Genomic DNA, 18,204 nt, shown 5'->3' on the forward strand with positions numbered 1-18,204 from the left:
ATTCCACCCCTCAAACAATCCTGGCTGGTTTCCAGAAGATCCTGGGGGCGATCAGAGAGGAGCTCATAGGCAAACACAAAAATAAAAAGAGTACAACTGAAAGATGGTTTAACACGAAGTGCCGCAAGGCACTCTCCAATCTAAAGGCAGCCCTACGTAGAACTACGAGAGACATGGTGGAAATTTCCAACTTAAGGAAATTTACAACTCAGCCAGAGTGGAACGCAGGATGGAAATCAAGCAAAACCTTTGGTCACAACTACATGACAGCTGCCATAATAAGGACAGTGTTCTCTTTTGGTGCGTTATTAGATCTCCCTTTCTGGCTGACTCAACGATGGGGCAACATTTAGACGTCGCAGTGTCAGCAGCCGAATGGGTCACCCACTTCTCACAAATTTTTGGGAACTGTCAACCAGAGCCTCCCAGAGAAGAAGACTGGTGTGGAGGAAGTAAGACGGGGAGTACCAGCTACCCGATTAACATCTACTTCGACCATGCAGAGGTCGCCAAAGCTCTTAAAGCGTCAAAATCCGGCAAGGCACCTGGGCCTGACGGAGTCCCGCTGGACTTTTTACTGCACAATCCTGAACTATGGTCTCCACTCCTTACCCAGGTCCTGGCGGCAGCAACAACAACTGGGCTGATAGAATCGTGGTCAACATCCATTCTACTCCCTATTTTCAAGAAGGGTAATCGTAACGATCCCGCCTGCTACAGGCCTATCTCTCTCTTGGACTCCATGGGTAAAGTTGCAGGCCGGGTGGTTTTGGATCGACTTCAAGCCTGGGCTCAAACCAATAACTTCATGACCGACCTGCAATATGGTTTCCAGAAGGGTCTTGGGACCGTAGAGAAGGCCCTGAATCTTGCCCTCCTCATTGGGAAGTACGCGGGAGCCAAAAGGGGTAACATCTTCCTCGTGTACGTAGACCTTAGCGCAGCTTTTGACTGCGTTCTGCACCCCAGACTTTGGGCAATCCTCAGGGACCTTGGAATGGACCCAGCCCTCATTGTTTTCCTTCGAGAACTTTATTCCGATGCAACGACGTGTGTCAGATTTGGGGTTAACGGCGACCTGTCCCCATCTTTTTCCATCAAAAAAGGGGTCAGGCAGGGCTGCGTACTGGCTCCCTTCTTGTTTTATCTTTATACCAACGGCCTTGAGGTGGCCATGCTAGAAGGGAGCCAGGACCTACCTCAGATTAATCACCGCCCAATTCCAACACTGCTATATGCAGATGACTCGGTCATCTTTGCAAGAACATTGATCCCATTTCAAAAACAACTTAATAAATACTGTTCCTTCATGGGCTCTCTTGGCCTTAAAGTCAACATAAAAAAGACATTTGTTATGCACATCGGCCCCAAGGTCAAGAACCCCAAACCAATTTTTGTTGAGAAAACAAGGCTGGAAAAAACATCTGTTTACCCTTACTTAGGTATATTGGTGGACGACACTCTAAGTTGGAAGCAGGCTATGGCTAGTAGAAAACTTCTTTTCCAGCGAGCAACAACGGCCCTGGTTTCCTTTTCCAGGAAACTCGGTAAACCAGCCCCCACGGAACTGCTTAAAAGATTTACTACGCAAAGTGTCACAGCGTAGCCACCTATGGCGCTGGAGTTTGGGGATATGGTCCAATAGATTCAATCCAGATGATAGAAAACGGATTTGTCAAGTATCTGTTGGCGCTCCCACAAAGCGCGCCAACTTACGCTTCCCATAATGAACTAGGTATGGACTATATTACTGACACCATCCGTTGCCAACCTATTCTTCTATGGCATCGTATATGGACAAAAGTCGAATGCCATCTAACATGCTCTTTGATCATGGACTGTTTGGATTTAGCATACTGGCAAAGGATTCCATGGCTAGTTTATGTGCGGAATTTCTTTAGAGACCTTGGCCGTAGCTCCTTCTTTGAGGACCCACCTAGTATGGAGGACATCTCGAGAAAGGAGCTAAAGAGGTTGTGTTTAGGTCACCTAAGAGACCTTCAAGGCTCAACTGAGATCTTAAAACCCTCAAATTCCCAAATCCGCGCAGTCCAGATTGTTAAAGGCATGCAACCATACCTATCGTTTTATTTGTCCAACTACGAGAAATATCTTTTGACAAGGTTCCGTTTCAACTCCTTCTTTCGTTTGGTTTCTTTCCCACAAATACAGAACTGGTCGAATGCCATCACGAACTGCCCTTGTGATAGTGTATTCCCCCAGTCAACAATTCACATTGTCTTGTTTTGTAAATTCTACAAGTTACCACGAAAGTCCTGGATTTTACCACTTCTCCGTTTAACTGGCCTACGGTCGTGCCACCCAGCATTTATGTCCCTACAAGCTCTTGGTTTAATATTACTAAGTCCATATATTTTATTTTTATTTTATTCCTATGTATGTAACCGATATTTCAAGTCCCATATTTGTTTGCAGTATATTTTAGTTTATTTTCTGATTAATTTTAATTAATTCTGAATCTGTTAGTATTATTGTTTGACCCGTTATGTATTGGGAAATTTTATATTCTGTTCTGAATTTTCTTATTAATTTATTGTCATTTTTTATGCACTTTTTATGGTTTCAAAACAAGTGGTAAACCGAATAAAAGATTTATGATGATAGATGAGGACAGTGCAGGAGGACAGGCCGTGGCCTCGGAACCCTCTCTCAGTTCGGTCATGGCGGCGATCCAGACGCTGGGGACGACGCTGGAAACCAAAATAGATAACGTTTACATCACAGTTAATCTCTTCAGGGCTGATATGAATAAGACATCAGAACGAGTTACGGTGGCCAATACAAACATTACTGACTTGCAATCAGCTACTCGGGCCTAGAGGAAAGAGTCCAGCAGTTGGTAGATAAGCACCATCAAATGGCTTTTAAACTAGAAGATCAGGAAGGGAGGGCCCGCCGGAACAACATCCACGTGGTGGGGGTCCTGGATAGGGCGTTGGGCCCAGTATGGACTTGTTCTTGGAGGACCTTATCCTGAATCACCTAAAGTCCAAGCACCTCTCTGCCTTTTTTGTGGTTGAGAGGGTGCATAAGGCTTCTATACCGCCACAGAAACTGTGTGCCCCTCCCCGTACTATTATTGCCAGGATACTTAATTACCGCAATTGAGACGCCATCCTACAAGCGGCTCGCCAGCTCGGCGAACTGTCGTTCGAGAATGCGGTGGTGCGGTTCTTCACCCGACTTCACCCTCAAGGTGCAACAGGAGAGATGAACCTTTGATGCAGTGAAACGTATCCTAAGAGACAAAGGCATCAAATATATGATGTTCTTTCCAGCAAAATTGAAGGTCATCGACAGAGAGAAATCCTGGTTCTTCACAACTCCAGCTGAGGTCCAGGCCTGGCTCGACGAGTCACTGTCACAGAATGACAGTGGACGAGTGCAGGAGGCTCGAGAGGAACCCACGACCACTCGCCAGGTTCCTCTAGTGGCCGTAGCGGGTTGGACGGACGCAGTCATTGCATCCAAGGGTCCAGATTTCCGAGCCCGGAAGACTCCGATGCTATCGGATGACAGAGGCTCCATCTGGACTGTGGGGTTTGAACTCTTGACGGCAGCACGTAACTTTGGGGGAGGGTGGAGGATGGCCTTGGAAAAGTGGGGTGGTATCTGATCCCCGAGCCATTTTGACTCACTTCAACTGCAGACCTTTTGGGTTCGGGCTGGAATGGGGCCTGGCGGACATGTGGGTGGGCAAGGCTTGCCAACCCTCCTTTTTTCTTGTTATTTGTTTGGTGGGTCACAGGCACTCTGTTAGTTGGGGATGTGGGTAGTTTTGAGCCCACATAGCAGGGTAGCAGGGTGGGGGGTGGGGAATCAGGGCAGAGGTGTTTGGGGGTGGATGTTTGTTCAGGGAGTTTCTTGTTTCTTGCGACAGTACTTATTGCTTTCCATTATCTGTACATGTGGACAGGGTATTCATGGGCAGCGAGGGAGGTTGGTGGGCATGAGTGGGACGAGAATGCTTTTTTGGATGGCTGCTCAGAGGGCTAAGCTTATCAAGGTACTGTTGTGAAATGTGAATGGTTTAGGGGACAAGATTAAGCATACCATGGTCCTTCAAAACCTCCACAGAAACTCCTCAGACATAGTGCTCCTTCAGGAGACACACCTAAAGGGTAACAAGTACCTGGCCTTGAACGGGTTCGGTTACACTCTGCTGGCCCATGCTGGCTTTACCTCTGGTTCTAGGTGGGTGGCGATTCTGTCCAGGAGTATTCCCTCCCTTTTATAGTGCGACAGATGTGGTGCGATATCCTGGGTCGGTACGTAGCGCTGACTGGAACATGGGAGGGATTCGCCCCGAACATCAGATCTGTGTATATTCTGCTACTAATGCATGGGGGAGAACATTTCCCGACCTCAGGATGCTCCTGCTCGACATGCCATCTGGGATCTTAATCATGGGGGCGACATGAATGAGACGATGTCACAGGAGCTTGTCAGGAACACAACAATGCACAGAACCCAGGGCGCGCAGCCATTGACAGCGTTTATGACTGCGATGGGGTTAGTGGACCTCTGGAGAGCACATAATCAGGATACACATCAGTACACCTACATTTCTGAAGCTCATGGTAGCTGCTCTTGCCTAGACTACATGTTTAAGTAGGCTCATAAAAACCCACTTGTGGCAATCCCGTTCCAAGAAACTGACAACGCATACGAAGCAACAGGAAGTGGTGTCTCCTACACGATTGAAGAGTGCCGCATGAGGCACCCATTTTTGTTGTCGGTTTAGTCTTTTTCCCGACTAAGGAAGTGTTACCATACAAGCAACCCCACCAGTTCGTACTGGTTGTGTGGACTATTAACGCACAGGTACAACTCATTTCGTAAAGTTGGCGGGCAGCTTTTTCCAATTAAGCAACAGATAAATACCGACAGCTCAGTATGCTTCCGACAGATCACTAAGCAGCACAGAGGTATTAGACAGGTGAGGGTTTATCGATTTTCACGTAAATCAAACTCAAGCCAAGTCTTTAAACCCCCCCCGGCTAACGCACTTAGAAATAGGTTCTGGCTTTCCATATTTCGAGTGTAGCCAACTCGATTTTTATTATCATCATCCCACAGTGACAGAATTTAATAAGGAACCCTCCACCCCGGCGCTAGCTCATGTGGCTCGGCGATCAAGAGAAAGTGTATGTATTATTTGTAACTGACAATCATGGCTATCAGATCTACCATGCCAATCACGAGTACAACAAGGCTTTTGGGTTAATGTATGAATGTATATCAGCCTAATACATATGTGTAAATGAATGAAATGTTTTGTCTACTTCTTAACGTCAATGACCCTCAATAATTTATTCGAGGCTATGGCAGAACTAGCAGTCAGACAAGAATCAAATAACAGAGCTCAGTAACAGAAAAATATATCACAAATAAATTTAATTAATTATCACTGGGCTTATATATAAAAAAAACTGTTTTTTAGTCCACACTATGATGATGTGTTGTATCAAACAACCACAAGGTAGTTCATTTTGTGTGTTTTTTGTCTCCTCTTTCCCTTTACAGGTACCAATTTGGTAAGTCTTTTGAGGGGTTAATGAACCCTTCTTTTGTCAGCTGACCAGCTTATTTTTGCGGTCAGCCATTGTGAAATGATAGGCATCCATACTAATATAATAAAGAGAGAGCCCAAACCTTTGAGGCGCGTAATCTCAGGAACCACAGCACCAATCACAAAACCCAATACAGCATTGGAAAGGGCAGTTGCAGCAGAGGGACATAGGCTATGCAGACACCCACCATATACATTTAAAAGGTAAAAGAACCGTGCCAGCAAAGTAGTCCCTTGTGGGCGTGTCTGCGTTGCACTGTGGGCGTGTGCTGGGGGCGTGACAAACGCTGGGGGCGTGTGGTACGTTCCGCCCTTCATGCCATGTCTCATATCATGTGCTGTGGGCGTGGGCTGGGGCATGGGCGTGTTCGGAACGCGGGATTACGGAAAAAAAAATGTGAGCATTGTGCCCAATATTTCATTGTTTTTTCTTCCCAGGTTCTGTACATTCCAGCTCCGGGTGTCCACCCTGCTCCCTTTAAATACCCCTGCACCCCATAATCATAAACCACCCTTACTCCTTAAAATACCACTTAAACACTAACCCATCTTAACCCTATAAATATACCCTGTACCCTGTACCCCAAAACCCAAACCTATCTCTAAACCCTAAAAATACCCTTGTACCCCAAAACCCAAACCTAGCCCTGAACCCTATAAATACCCCTGTACCTTAAAAGCCAAACCTACCCATGAACCCTAAAAATACCCCTGTACCCCAAAACCCAAACCTAACACTGAACCCTAAAAATACCCTGTGCCCCAAAACCCAAACCTTGCCCTGAACCCTAAAATACCCCGTACCCCAAAACCAAAACCTAGCCCTGAACCCTTTAAATACCCCCGTACCCCAAAACCCAAACCTACCCCTGAACCCTAAAAATACCCCTGTACCCCAAAACCCAAACTTAGCCCTGAACCATAAAAATAACCCTGTACCCCAAAACCCAAACCTACCCGGAACCCTAAAATACCCCTGTACCCCAAAACCTAAACCTAGCCCTGAACCGTAAAAATACCCCTGTACCCCAAAACCCAAACCTAGCCATGAACCCTTAAAATACCCCTGTACCCCAAAACCCAAACCTACCCCTGAATCCTAAAAATACCCCTATACCCCAAAACCCAAACCTACCCCTGAACCCTAAAAATACCCCTGTACCCCAAAACCCATACTTATCCCTAAACCCTAAAACTACCCCTGTACCCCATAACTCAAAACTATATCTGAACCCTTAAAATACCCAAACACCTCAAAACATATACCTCAGTACCCCAAAACATATACACCTATATGCATACTTCTTATCCAAACATTAAAAAAACATGCTTTTACCATTCATGCATTTACAACGAATTTCGTTGTAAATGTATGCGTGGTAAAAGCATATAAAATGTAATGCCATGCGTTATAATGGCATTGAGGAGTCATGGTACTTTCGTAATGAAGGTATGGGGAGTGATGGTATGCGGAAAGAAAGTTGCGGAATAATGGGTGTTTACCCTCCCCCGGTAAGTACATTGGTGGCACGGCGGCCCACATCTACAGCAACATACTCATATTTTTTCACCACCGATTTGAAAAATGCACAGGTCTCTCTCATTGATGGCCAGCACCGACATACACTTTTAGACACACCTCCCGCCACAAGTTCTAGAATTGCGAACTTTAGAGCTGGGGAGCTACGTTTGAATCTCGGCATCAGCTCAACATCATGTGATTCCAGGTAAATCGCTTTGTCTCCCCGTGCCTACCACAAATGAATGTGTGCTTCTGTAATGTAAATTGTGCTCATGCCATGTTGTCGAGTTCGCGCTATATAATATTGCAAGGAAAAATAAAGTAGGGAAACTCTAGTTCACACACTATTGAACGCGCACTCTTAAGTGCATCAGCAGTGCACTGTGAATCGGGGCGTTTCACAGGCCTGTCACAGATAAGAAATGCTATCTAAATGATATCCTACAAATCAATATACTACTGGCTGGCAGCAATTCATACCCGGACAACGTCGGGACGGGCTGCTAGTACTAAATATTGCACAATTATCCTAGAGTGTAGTAGGGATCATAATAGGTCCTGATGAGTAAAGCAGCAGGGGACTGCTTACGAAACATGTAAACCAAGTAGGGAGTAATATTTACCCTCAACTTACTCTCTCCCCCCTTTTTTAACGCTTCCAGCTAGGGAAAGGAATAAAGTGTATTTTATCTACTAGCCAGGGAATTTTTAATACCCTATATTTTTTGTACTATTTTGTAAACTAGCACACTCCCTACCACTCTCACAACCCACAACACATATAGTCTATCCACATAAAATCAAGTGCTCCCGCGTAGTCGTAGGTCGAAGCACGCCCCGCCCCGTAGAGGGACGGTAAGACCCCCATGATGAAGCATGACACTATGGGATTCATGGTGTGTGAGGGGTATTTTAAAAACACTTAGTGCTTTTCCCTTACATTCTTAGGGATTAGCTATCTCACACATCACAAGAAAATAAATTAAAAGATAAAATAGGATAGAATCTTGTTGTTTATACAAAGTCTTATTGGAGGTAGATTCTATCAGAAACCTCTAAACTCCCCCTTCTTTGTTATTTCTATACATTTGTAACCTTGCAGCCTCGGCTGGTTTGTTTAGAGACAGCTGCCATAGAGCCAGTGGTATTTCGGATCATTCCCCGGTGGATACCTGCTTGTGGGTCCCTGAGAGAGAATGGATGGTGCCCCCGCGTTTGGATCCCTACCTCTTCAGGGACCAGGAGTTCTAAAAGAGGTACCAAGAGCGCACAGAGCAATATTTTACTGAGAACGTTGGGACCATGCAGTCCTACTTTGTACTATGTGAGGCCTATAAGGCGGTGTCCAGGGACTTTGTCCAGGCGGAGGTGGAGGTCCGACACAAGGTGAAGTGGGCACAATGTGATAATTTAGAACGTGCAATACTCTTGCTGGAGGCAGACATGGATGGGCACTCGGGCCTGAGGAGCGGTGGTTGCACGCACTCCGGCTTAAACAGAAGTAACTCAGGGATTTGGGAGAGAAACAGGCGCGCGCCCATGCGATAGCGACTGAACGGCATATATATGATCTGAGGGACAAAACAAACAAGATGATTGCATGGCTTGAGAGAAGGGACAAAAGTAGAAATTGGGTCTCTGACATTCAGTCCCCTGACAGCACAATGAGGTGGGGGTAAGGAGATTGCGGAAGCCCTTGTGCAGTACAATGAGGGGATCTATAGGTCACATACCAATAGGGACAAGAAGGAATGTACCGAGTTTCTCAAAGAGATACGATTGCCAACGTTGGGACAGGAAGAGCGGGAAACTATGGACTCAGACCTGACCGTCGAGGAAGTCGGAGGGGCTATCAAGAAAAGGCAGGCCGGTAAGGCGTCGGACCCCAATGGGTTCCCGGCCGAGTCCTTCAAATGTGTGGCAGGTATGGTGGCCCCGTTCATGTTGCAGATGTTTAATAAAGCATGTGCAACAGGACAACTGCCAGAAGACTTGTGTACACCAACTATTGTCGCGATTCACAAACAGGGTAAGTCACAGGAGAGGTGCAGCTCCTACAGACCAATCTCCCTGCTTAACTATGAGGCCAAAGTGCTCACAAAGGTCCTGGCCAATTGGCTGGGCCCGGTCATTCAATCCCTGATTCACCGGATCAGTCTGGTTTCATGCCCCATAGGAGCACCAGGCTAAATCTACGACGTCTCTATGGTGTAATGCATGTGGTGTTGCAACACCCCGATCATCCGGCAGCACTTTTGTCTCAGGACGCTCATAAGGCTTTCGACATGGCCTAGAATGGGAGTATCTCTTTGTGGTCCTGACCAAGTTTAATTTGGGGCGGACCTTCCGGGCCTGGCTCCGGCTTCTTTACACAGCACCGAGGGTGCGGGTCAGGGTGAAGGGGACTATGTCCCGAGTCTTTGGCCTGGGTAGAGGGACTAGACAGGGGGGTTTGCGCTTGCTTTTGAGCCACTGGCCATGGGTGCGAAGCGACACGACTCTGCAAGGTATTGATACAGGGGGGGTTGGGAGGAGCGCATCTCCCTGTATGCAGCCGATGTCCTCCTCTATGCACATCGCCACAGAAAAACTTTCCATAGGCTTATACATATTCTTAGAACCTTCTGGAATTATTCCAGCTATTGTATAAATTGGGACAAGTCCCTGGTATTTGTACTTGCCGGCGAGGCACTGGTGCTGACATCGGCTTATGCAGACCTGACATTCAGGGACTTGTTCAAATACCTCAGCATATGGTTTACGAAATCCGATTTGGACTTTATGCGCCTGAACATCCATGCTCATCTTGACAGTTTGAGAGAGGATGTTACCCACTGGTGGGGCCTACCAGTGTCACTCATGGGGCACGCAGTTTTATTTAAGATGATGGCCCTGCCGCTTTTGCTGTATGTGCTCCATAATACTCCCATTGTGGTGCCGGAGAGTTTCTTCCGTGCAGTGGAAGCGGAGCACCGCACGTTGCTGTGAGGGGTAGGGAGCCCCAGAGTCGCCCTATGCAAATAGCAACTAGGGGTTTATGAGGGAGGGTTGGCAGTACCGGACCTCAGGAAATATTACTGGGTGACACAACTAGTCAATATCAATGGGTGGGTCTTCTCCCCTACCGAAGAACCTGCATATCGGGTAGATTGTATGGCCATGGGGAAGGGCACCTATCATGCTGCCCTGTACAGGAAGAGGAATGGCGATTTGGATTTCCCAGCTCACACAGAGACGTAGCTAGTGGCATCGCGGAAGGCAACGAAGATGGTGGGGTGGGAAGCCAGTCTCACGGAACAAACCCTGCTGTGGGAAGGGGACTTTTTGTCAGAGACTGCATGCTCAAGGGCCTTCGTGGGTGGAATTTCTTTGTAATAGATCTGCTTGGGGATGTTTGGAAACGGGTGAAGATGCTCAACTTTTCGGCCACGCAAACGGAATATCAGATGGGCAAGGGAGAATTAAAAAAATATTTATAGGTCAGGCATGCCTTGCATTGCCATCTCAAAGAGGGGGAGTGGTTGCCGGAGTGTTTGCCGCTAGAAGATAGGCTCCTACTAGATCCCATCGTGGAAAAGGCCATCTCCGTTATATATAAAAAGTTCATTAATAACACGCCTGATCCATTGGGACCATTACGTGAAGCCTGGAACTCTGACGTCAGGCTCCTTGAAGATGATGACTGGGCGGAGGCCCTACAGAGCCCCAGAGAGATAGCGGTCACAACACGGTTTCGCCTGGTTCAGCTCCGGATTCTCCATCATTCCTATGTCCCTAGAACCATGCATGAGGGGTTGCAATGAGACAGGGACGTTCTTTCACATCCTGTGGGCATGCCCATTGATCCAGAGGTATTGGGAAGCCTTTGCCCGGGTTATGTCCGAAGTGGTGGGCTTCGAGGTCCCGTTAGACACTAGATGGTTTATTGTGGGAGTGAGAGGGGAGGTAGTGTTGACAAAATGGGCTACTATTTGGCTGGTGCTGGCTGGGGTGGTGGCCAAACGAAATGTAGCTAGACTGTGAGGGGCCACCGAGGTTTAGTTGATAGAAGGATGGGAAAGGGACCTTGATTGGTGTCAGCGAGCTGAACATGTGGTGTATCAGAGCAGGGGATGCCCACGTAAATGAGAAAAAGTCTGGGAGGCATGGATGGCTTTTAGGGGGATTTATTAATTGATTGAGGGCTAGGGTTGGTAAGGGTACCGGGCGGGGGTTGGGGATCCACTGGCAGCGCCTCCGACTATTACTGGCCTCAGGGCATGACATTTGCTGTATACTATACTATCCTTACCCAGCTGACCCACTGTTATATGTATTGTCTCATTACATGGAAAGCTATATTTTGTTAATAAAAACATGTTTATAAAATAAAAGGGATGCTCACAATCAGAATGGTTGCAGGGGAGCCTTACATCTCCTCCAACTCGTGCCACTCGCTTGGGCCAGTAAAAGTGGGTGACAAGCTTGTCAACTGTCTTGCCCTGTCCCAAATGTCCAGCCAAAGGCACATCATGAGACAGACCCAGTAGGAAGTCTCTGAAGCACTAGGGTACCACCAGCACACTGACCACCCCAGGCTCAGCAACCTTAGGCTCACTATAGAGGAGACTATTTCCCCAATAGATCAGGTGAGATTTAGGCTCTTCTCCAGCTGCCTGGTATTTGGCTTTCTGTTGAAGACCCATAAGAGTAGGGCACTCTCTCTGCACTGCACAGAACTCTTCCCTGGTGGGACCCCCTTCCTAGTGCCTTCCTATTGCCAATGGGTCAGCGCAGGTAGGTTCCCCAATTCGACCACTTCTTACCCTGTAGGTTCTGGGGCGTCCCCCTAAGGTTCAGCCTTCTCCCAGACCATGGAATTATCTGGTGTGGGGTTCCTGCGCCCCTTGCCCCTCCTCTTCTTGGCAGACACCTGGGCTACTGTTTCAGTTTTCTGGTCCCACTGATCACTCTGGGCTGCCATTGACCATGTGGTCAGCCAAGCCCACTCCGGCTATCCCAACATCTCCAAGTGAGACCTGTATTTCACCTCACTCCAGGCTGTGTGTTCCAGTTCATTTCCTAGCAGGCAAGGCAATCCACAGGCATGGATGGGCTCACAGCTACCATTAAAGGACCCGAGACCCCCCCACTCAAAGGGAATCTGAGCCACTTTACAAAAGCACTCACTATTGTCTACTGCAATTACTTTGTGAAGCACCCCAGGGTGTACCTGCTTTTTAGACACCAGGTGATACCTGACTGTAGTAACACTGATTCCTGTGTCTCTAAGAGCCTATATCCTCAGTCCATTGAGTGTCATCAACTGCCTGTATTTCTTAGTGTTATCAGGCATGCAGGTTCTCTGGACCCTCTCACTGTCCCCTAGTGAGACAAAGGTCATATCAACTGGTTCTCCACACCCACCTGGGACCAACTCCCCCCAAAGCACTACACTGGCCATCCCCAGTGTCTGTCCACTGGTGGGGTCTCGTGCCCACTTGGGACTCCCTCTAAAGTGCCCTGGCTGGTTACAGTCAAAGCACGCCTGGCAGGAAAACTCTTCTTCTCAATTGGGAGCTGGGAATCCTTACCCTGAGAATTATTGTGGGCTCTTTTAGAGAACTCGCCATTTTTACCTTTGCCCCCCTCTTCTGCTACTGGGGACCTTGCCCACCTTTGGCGGAGTCTCCCATATACAACTTCTTTTGGACCCTGGTTCTCAGCCAGCAGCCCGCCTCTGAAGGAAGCTTCCTGGGGTCAGTAGGCTTGCTGTCAATCAACTGCTGACAAGGCTCTGAAAAGCAACAACTAGACAATTGCTCTCAAGCCCCGGATAGTCTGTTACCTCACTGCCCTTCACCCAACCATCCAGAGTTCTGCAGTAGAAATCAACATAATCAACCCAGGTTTGTGAACCAAGTTTAGAACTCTCTCTAAACTTCACTCTGTAACTCTCTGGGGTGAGACCGTACCTCCTTACCAGGGCTTCCTTCATCTGATCCTCTATTGCTATGGCCAACAAGGTGTCCTTTCCTACACAGTGAAGCTTTTCCAGAGTCCTGCTCCCCAATCTCTTTCAGGGACTCTGTGAGCACTTAAAGCTACTTCTTAGCCACTACACCACAGGTCAGTATCACCCCTAAAACATAGTCCATCACTACAGCCTTGGGTATATGTACCTTTCCTTCTGAGTGCACTGAAGAAATGCTGCCACCATCTGTGCTGGACTTGGCCTTTGAATCCAACTCTTTAAAAGGTCAGTTCCTGAGCTAAAATAATGTTTTTCTCCACTATGGCCAACTTGTCCTTTTCTGTGTCCAGGGCACCCTTTTCTGCCTCCTTCTCGAGTTTAGCCAGTTCCAACTGGAACTTCCTTTGTTCCCGCCTGTCCCCCAGCTCCTCTGGGGACAGACCTATTGAAGAAACACTGCTGCTTGCCGTGGAAGATACCTTTCTCCCAGGCGGATCCTGATTCACAAAATCCCCATGAAGGGTCTGCTCCTCCACATCCACATTATCAGTTTCCTCCTCTGCATGCCTACCGTGCTCCTCTGCTGTGCTTTTTCTAGCTCATCCTTTTTAGGGAGGCCTTTAGTAGGACTATTAAATTTCCTGCACAACTTTTTGAGCTGAGGTGCGGTATAGGTCTCCAACCTCTGTATCGCAAACACCAACTCTGCAGCTTCAACTACTGGTTCACCAGCCTGCAACATGATTGTGGATCAAACTCAAGAGTTGCAAAAAGAGAAAATCAAAAACAGTATGTTGTTGTGTAATGGTCTGCGATCTGGTAGTAGTGTACACAATCACTGTATGCAAACAGACAGAAGGAGACCGAAGGAAAGAAGATGGTGCACCAGTAATACCTTCGTGGAAGGAAACAATTCAAAGATACCCTCAACCTATACCACTACCTCCTGAACATCACCAAGAACACCCGCATCAACAGCAGCTTCAAAAACAGCAAGGAACTGTTCAGCATAGTCAAGGAGTTAGCCAATGCCTCAGCAACTGGAAACATCATCATACCCTGACAAGCCTTTTGCAACACCCTCTCTGATTTTTTTCACAACAAAATCAGCACCATCTATCAAGAACTCACACCCCAACCCCCCACTGAGGATGACATCAACCTTCTCAAGCCAACCGATGCCCATCCACACTAGCTCACCTCATGGAACACCCTCACTGAGGAATAAACAGCATTCCGCATGAAATCTATCCACTCCGGAGCCCCAGCTGACCCCTGCCTCCACCACATAACCAACCTCAGAAATTAACCCATCAGCAAAGAACACACCAAGGTCATCAACTCTGCGATCGCTACAGCCCACTCCCCCCAGAAATGGAAACATGCCGATGTGAAGCCGCTGCTGAAGAATCCATCCGCCGACCCAGGAGATCACAAGAACTACCATTCATTCTCCTTGCTTCTCTTCCAAGCCAAGGTCAGCGAAAAAGCTATCAACATCTAGGTAACCAGACATCTGAAGAATCACAACCTTCTGGACCCCTCCCAAGCCGGCTTCGGAGAAAACTACACCACAGAGACAGCTCTAGTTGCAGCCATGGAAGACATCAGAATGCTGCTACACCACAGCGAAACAGCAGCCCTCATCCTCCTTGACCTCTCAGCAGTCTTCAACATTGTAGCCTTCTACACACTTATCAACAGACTCGGAATTTGAGGGAGCAGCCCTCAAGTGGATTGCATTCTATCTCGCCGAAAGAATGCAGAAGATTACCATTGCTCCCTAAGAACATCACCTGCTGTGTACCTCAATCCTCGTCCTCCAGCCCAACTTCTTCAACATATACCTGACATCCCTGGCCAACATTTTCAGGAGCCATCAACTCAATATAATCTCCTACGCCAACGACACCCAACTCTTCCTCACCCTGACAAACGACCCAACAACTATCAATGACAAGTTCCAAAGAGGCATGATGGACGTGGCCATCTGAATGAACGACAATTGTGTCAAACTTAACACAGACAAGACAGAATTTCTCATCTTTGAGAAATGCAAGGACAACCTATGGAACAATGAAGGATGGCCACCTGAGCTGGGCCCTAACTCCAAAACCACAGAACACTTCCCAACCACAGCATTATCCTCAACAGCTAGCTATCTATGAAGAAGCAGGTCATCACTGTCTCTTCTGCTTCCTCACCGTCCAAATTCTCAGAAAAGTCTTCAGATGGCTCCCAACCAACACCAGGCAATCTGTAACACAAGCTCCCATCATCAGTAGACTTAACTATGGCAAATCCCTTTATATAGGAATCACCGCTGAACTCATGAGGAAACTCCAGACGATCCAGAACACAGCAGCCAGTCTCATTCTCGACCTCCCTAGACAGACACACATCACCCCTTACCTCAGGAAACTCCATTTATTACCAGCCGCAAAGAGTTGCCAGTTCAAGCTGCTTCTTCATACCTACAAGGTACAACACAACAAAAGGCGTTACAGATACGTCAGAAATACTGACGTGTCTGTAACTCCTTGCGACATGATGCGTCATACATTAAATACGACGCATCAGGAATGTCGCAAGGAGTGCGCACTGAGAAGTGACGCATCGCTGCTTTCACGCAGCGATGCGTCATTTCTCATAAATGAGGCCGTAGGAGAGCCACTGCATTTTCTAAACCCACCGAGGCTCTTCTAAACTTTGCCCGCAGATTTGGCCACAAGCTAATGAAAGAACTTGTGGCCCTATATAAAGCCAAATGCTGTGCCGCCACCTTTTATGGGTGGGGGTTATGGGACATTGAAGCTCAGCGGAGCCTAAAAGCAATTGAAAACAGTTTTATGAAAAGGCTACTATTTGTCCCCAGTGGCACCAGCTCTTTTTTTTGCCACTCTAAGCTTGGGATTGGGTATACATTTTATAAGGCTTCAACCACTTCTCCTGTGGCTGATAGTTTGATCTAGGAGCATGACCACATTTAACAGAGCCGTGCTCGCTGACTGCCTGAAACTGGACTGAAGCCTGGCCATTCCCTGGATAAGGTATGTACGCAACACGTGCCTAAGTCTGAAATGTAAAGACCTGTTCATTTCTCCCAGTATTGGGACAGCTGCCTCTTACATTTCTATAAAGAATACTTTTTTGGTGAGTCATATGGATGAGAGAATTTGGAGAGTAGTTGATATGCCTACTTTCCAGGGGTATATGCGGATTTCTGTAAACAGTGGCACTGCGCCTTACCTTACATGGTTGTGTAAGTACCACCACAGATTTTTGAAGTCAGATTTAAACTAGGCACTGCCTACTTTCTGGCTGCCTGTCCTTGTCAAAGTTCCTATTTATGTTGCTTATCTGCTTGCCCTAGAGATGATCACTCAGCAAAAGAATGATTCACTTTATGTTTTTCTGCAAATTTTGCTCATTGCTGAGAAAACGCTACTTGCTACCTTTTATATAAGAAGCAAATATTTGTTATTGTAAAGCAGCTTTTAATTACCTACTGACTCTTCCCTCTGTGAAAATTAGTTTTTTAACTGCTACATTTATTCAATGTGCAATAAAGCAGAGGGCGACGTTGATTATGTAGTAACTGAAGCACTTTCTTTTAATCTGCTTGTGTCTGCATGGGCCTTTTATATTTTAGAACTATTTGTATTTAGTGGCTCCTATTGTCTTTAATTGTAACTCGCCTGCTGTATTATTTTATTGTAGTTTGTTCTTATTTGTATGGATCTATTACTTTTATACTTTATGGTCCAGCTAGACCAAATAAAGTTGTTTCTAACTGTCTGAGAAAAAGGTGACAGAGTCATTAACATCAGAATAGAATAAAGAATGGTCAGAAGAGGACCTAGAAAGAGAATTATAAAATTGTCTTCCATATTTTAGGGGAACCCTGTATCTGCATGAAAAGAATTGCAAGGATTAGCCTTGCGAGCTGATCATGATGATCAGCTGGCTGTAAATAAAGGAGTTTAGAAGACTACAGAGTTAATTAAAAGAACATTTTGGTGGAAACATTGGTTAAGGGAAAGGCAAACAGGCAAGCCCCTCAGGGGCTTTTACAACCCCTGCTCATCTCACCATATACTTGGCACATAGTCACTATGTATTTAATAGTGGATCTTCCTTCAAGTTGCTCTTACAGAGCAATATTAGTGTTTGTGGATACATTTAAAAAAATGACCCATTTAATACCTTTAAACGGAATTCGCTGGGCATGAGAATTAGCTCAACTAATCAACAAACATATAGTCAGAGCTCACGGAATATTGGTAATACTCATCTCAGTGCAAGGGTCCCAATTTGTGTCCTGTTTTAGGATGGCCTTCATAAAAAGACAAGGAATAGACTCCGAGTTCTTCACCAGTTACCACCCAGAGACTGAATAGCAAACTGAGTGTGTCAATCAGGATTTAGAACAGTATCCACGTCTATAGTTTCTAGATCAGGTAGATGAGTGGCCAAAGTTAATTTGGACGGTAGAGTTTGATTACAATAATGCTGTTCATGCTTCCAAAGGTTACCCTCCATTCTATTTGAACTATGGCAGACAATTCAAATGTACTTGTGGGGAAAGAAGAAGACTCAGAACCAGCTGTAGGAATTCTATTTAGAGAACTGCAAGTAGCCTATCAGTCAGTAAGAGAGAATTTAAAAAAGGCTAAGGATTACCAAAAAAAACAAGCAGATATAAAGAGGAGACCAAGTACAGAATATACAGATGGAGAGAAGGTTTGGTTATTTACACGACATTTGCATTTGAGTGGTACCAGAAACTTTCAAACTAGGGGCCTTATTTATGAGGCCTTGCGTCATTTTTACGCCATGGGTGCGTCACTTTTTGTGACGCACTAGTGATGTAACAAATGAGCCATGTTGCGTCGTATTTACAAAGTGACGCATCTAGATAGATGCGTCACTTTGTAGACCCCTGCGCAACATTATACCTGTGCCAGCTATAATGTATGCAGGGGGGGTGTTCCAACGCAAGAAAGGGTCGTAGAAGTGACGCAGTGAACTCTATGAGATTTCACTGCGCCACTTTTAGGACTCAAATGTGTCAATATCTTGCGCCTGCCTCACAGCAGGTGACACACCCCAGCAATGCGTCATTTTTGCGCCTAC

This window comes from Lissotriton vulgaris, chromosome 8 (genome assembly GCF_964263255.1).
Source record: "Lissotriton vulgaris chromosome 8, aLisVul1.2, whole genome shotgun sequence".
Lineage (NCBI taxonomy): Eukaryota > Metazoa > Chordata > Amphibia > Caudata > Salamandridae > Lissotriton > Lissotriton vulgaris.